This window comes from Aegilops tauschii, chromosome 2 (assembly GCF_002575655.3).
Source record: "Aegilops tauschii subsp. strangulata cultivar AL8/78 chromosome 2, Aet v6.0, whole genome shotgun sequence".
Taxonomy (NCBI): Eukaryota; Viridiplantae; Streptophyta; class Magnoliopsida; order Poales; family Poaceae; genus Aegilops; species Aegilops tauschii.
In genome coordinates this window covers 561,158,458-561,162,934 of record NC_053036.3, presented here as the reverse complement: position 1 = coordinate 561,162,934, position 4,477 = coordinate 561,158,458, and the positions used below count along the sequence as shown (strand labels likewise).

The following is a 4,477-nucleotide window of genomic DNA, read 5'->3' as shown; positions in this document are numbered from 1 at the left end:
ACTCATGCCCACTACCTCCATGCACGCATGCACTCACACCGGCCATCACACCACTTGACTCGGCCAACACTTGCACATGCACTAACTAACTCATGCACTAACCTTGGTACCAACGGCTAACCTGGTCTTCCTCTCCTAGAATCACTCTAGCGACCCGGCCACTAATTAGCCCAAGCAAACTACATGCACCTATGACTATCGGCTATCCGGCTCAACCGGCTCGACGTATAGCTTGTGATGCTCCAACACTGTCACGCCATGCCACTTCTCATGGCATCGCCGTATCACACGGCACCGTCGGCATCTCATCGCTCTCGCCGCATCACACGGCCCCGCGGCATCTCGCCTCCTTCGTGCGCACAACTGAAGCTTTGCCCTGACAAGCTACTCCCTAAGCTACATGCCGAACGACAAAACAAAACATGATACATCATGACAAAATTATTTCTAACAATCACCTCCCTAATCTTGTCATCCTAACTCGGCAATCTTCGAAGTGGATCACCCGCACCATCTTGCCGTGGACGACCCCGTCGCAGCGCCAATCACCACAAACCATCTTGCCGTGGTCGACACGGTCGCAGCGCCCGCCACCACGCCAACTTGCCGCACGTGGCTATCCTCCTCTTGACTTGGACAGCGCCATTGCTGCGCCGATCACCACACCATCATCACCTCGCGGCATTGTACCGCAACCGGACACCAGCAGCATCGCACCGTCATCCTCCACCTCACATGGAGTCGACTGCGCCGCCGTCGCGGCCTCGGATCAACCTGGCTCTGTATACCAATTGTTGGCGCCAGCTCTCGCAGCGCCGCTCTTCTTCTACCTCGAGCTGCCTCACACAACTCTCTTGTGGTTTCTCTCTCTATCTTCTTCTCTCAAGAACACAAGAACACACACATGGACCAAGAAGGAGCACAAATGCTTTGCCATAGGCTCTTCTCCTTGGCGAACACACAGGCTACATATTTTCCTCAGCCCTCATGGCCTTTATTTTCTCATTCATTGGCTGAACTTATATATACACTGGGAGCTAACCATCACGCACCACTCGGCAGCCACATCTGGCCACTAACTCCAACTCTCTAGGCACTACTCATGCCCACTACCTTGCACGCATGCACTCACACCGGCCATCACACTTGACTCGGCCAACACTTGCACATGCACTAACTAACTCATGCACTAACCTTGGTACCAACGGCTAACCTGGTCTTCCTCTCCTAGAATCACTCTAGCGACCCGGCCACTAATTAGCCCAAGCAAACTACATGCACCTATGACTATCGGCTATCCGGCTCAACCGGCTCGACGTATAGCTTGTGATGCTCCAACACTGTCACGCCATGCCACTTCTCATGGCATCGCCGTATCACACGGCACCGTCGGCATCTCATCGCTCTCGCCGCATCACACGGCCCTGCGGCATCTCGCCTCCTTCGTGCGCACAACTGAAGCTTTGCCCTGACAAGCTACTCCCTAAGCTACATGCCGAACGACAAAACAAAACATGATACATCATGACAAGATTATTTCTAACATGGCCTTGGTCGACACCACTGGGTGTGACAAAGTCACTCTACCTGGGATTGCAGCTAGCAGATTCCAAGTCTGCACGCAAGCTGTTTGTGGTAATGTCTCTTCATCTGTAATGATTTTTTAACTCGATTTCGCACCATAGCATAGTCAGTGGCTGTTGAAGTACTATATTTGTCTAGAACAAATGCATGACAGTGATAGTTTGAACCTGTAAACCTCCTAGCTGTGCAGTTTGTCAATTGCTATAACAGTACTATAGCTGTGCAAATTAGTTTGACATCGATGCAGTAAACTGTATATTTGCAGTTTTGCACTAGCATAGTCAGTGGTTCTTGAAGTACTATAACTATAATTGCACAGTTATAGTACTTGTATTGTTTGGCGATGTATGAAGTGCCTAGATGAAGTTTGGACAGCTCATATCGATGCCTCTTGAACAACTGAAATGCACAGTAGTTTGAGGGCCTTGCAAATTTCCTCTGTATTTGTGTGTGCATGTGTAATGGTTTTTTGAGAATCACACATGTGTGACAGTTGACATATATGACGGACCAAATGGTACTGCATTTTCTTCATTTAACAAAATAATGGTGCATTTTTAATAAAATTAGACCACACTTTGTTTCCTTGGAGAAATATGTGTGCTATATCTATTTGCTGTTACTCAAAGTAGATGTCAATTACATGTGTTTGTGAAGCTCAGTGCATTTGATCATAAGCTTTTCTAATGTTATTATAGTACTTGTAAATGGTCATTATAATATTTGCCTTGTCTTTTATCGGCAGGACACCATGCATATCTACTTTTAATAGTAGTACTTATTACTCCCTCCGTCCCACAATATAAGAGCGTTTTTTACACTAGTGTAGTGTCAAAAATGCTCTTATATTATGGGACGGAGGGAGTACTGTTTATATTACTTTTAATAGTAGTACTTGTGCATCAGACAAGCATTGATAATAGCAGCACTTGGTTTTGTTGAGTTTAGCATGGATAAGAGTTGGATGGAGCAGCGAGGAAAATCGAAAGATGGTCAAGGTGAGTTGCCCTAATATCAAAGAATATGTACTAGTGCTACTTAACTCTGAACTCTGTTTTCTGTGGATATATAATTTCCTAACCTGAGCTTAGTAATCAACTCATCTACTACCCTCTTCTCTGCAATCCTTGACAATAATCTGGAGTTGTTATGACAATAGGTTTTGACAAGAGGTGTACATGTGTATTGGTGATCTAAGATGCTCATTTAAGTTGTGACAATAGCCAGAGGTTTTGTCCATTAGTCAGCTTACTGCAACAGTGGTTTTTTATCATTTTCTTATATGCCTATGTAAAGTTTGTACAGTGGTTGCACCTTGAATTGATGGCTCCATGTTTCAGTTCTTAAAAATATTTCTTGGTGTCTTAGTGTCATGTGGAACCTGGACATTCTGATGGCCAGTAGTCTTCTCCAAATTGACAACTCTAGTCATATGGTTCACGCGCAAGCTGGTTCAGATGGAACAACATGCATAGGTTTAAGTTTATCCCTTTTTTTGCTAGTACCAACTTGATCATCTATTCAGTGATTCAGTCCAATGTGGCAATGACCAATGGTCCAGTTTTAAACATACCTATCACCCCTTAATGATCTTTATCATTTACATATTTTACATTTTACAGTGATGTTTGGATGCCACATCGACTAGTCAGAAAGAATGAATGCTGTACCTACTCGTGCATGATGTTACTGTTTGAATGATAGATTAAGTTTAATTGCACAAACAAAAATAGGTTTAAGTTTTATTATTTACATCATTTTACATGCCTCTTTGTAACCCTGTTACAGTGCTAAGAACAGTCTTTGCTCTTGTAGATGCCATCCAAAAGCCGAAGTTGAAGGGGACACGCAGTTGATTGATTTGTGTACTCCTAATTGATTGCATCAAGCTGGAACACTCTTTACATTGTTGTCACAGCAGTGGGTAGTGTACCTGTGTGTTACATTGTTGTCACAAAAGTAGGTAGTGTACCTGTGTGTTACATTGTTGGCCCTGTGTTAGTGATTGATACTTTGATGTCATTTTCAAATTTGTGAAGATGTTCTGATGCTTTACATTATTCGCTTGCACGATGATACTTCTAGCCGATGCAAGCCTCTCAATCTTGTTCTACTATTGTATATGTGTATTTGTACAGTGGTTGCAAATTAGTGAGCTTGCTGTAACAGTGTTTTTAATCATATTCTTATATGCCTGTGTAAAGTTTGTGGCGTTCTTATGTGCCTCAGAAACATTTTGGAGGCAATTCAAAAGACGCCACAAAATGGTTTTAGAGGCAATCTTAGGAAATGCCACAAAAATGTTTTGAAGGCAGTATGAGTTATGCCACACAAAAAAATTAGTGGCAATTCAGAAAACGCCTCTGTGTTTCTTTTGAGGCATTCTGAAAAAATGCCTCAAATTGAGCTTGCTGGCATTTAGAAAATGCCCCTATGTTGAGCTTTTGAGGCATTCTGGAAAAGTGCCTTCAAAGACCTTTCCCTTCATGACCATCTCTAGCATATTTTAAAAATGCCTTCCATTCTCTAGGCTGGCATTATACGGGCCTTCTGAGGCATTTCAAAGTGGTGTAGTGAATGACAACTTACTTGAAGGATCTTACTCAATCCATAGGTAGGTATGGTGGACTCTCATGGCAAAACTGGGCTTAAGGGTATTTGGAAGCACAAGTAGTATCTCTACTTGGTGCAAAGAATTTGGCTAGCATGAGGGAGTAAGGCAAGCTCAACATGTTGGATGATCCATGACAATATACATTATTTCAGATATAAGAAAACATAACCCATTACGTTGTCTTCCTTGTCCAACATCAACTCTTTAGCATGTCATATTTTAATGAGTGCTCACAATCATAAAAGATGTCCAAGATAGTATATTTATATGTGAAAACCT

At 43.1% G+C, this 4,477-nt stretch overlaps 1 long non-coding RNA gene across 1 annotated transcript; it reads left to right on the top strand.

The window, feature by feature from the left end:
• The first annotated feature begins 1,545 nt into the window (after positions 1–1,545).
• LOC120973723 (uncharacterized) lies at positions 1,546–3,755 on the top strand. The gene is made up of 3 exons (XR_005769066.3): positions 1,546–1,635; positions 2,533–2,582; positions 3,400–3,755. It is a non-coding gene; the product is annotated as an uncharacterized lncRNA (long non-coding RNA).
• The last annotated feature ends 722 nt before the right edge of the window (positions 3,756–4,477 follow it).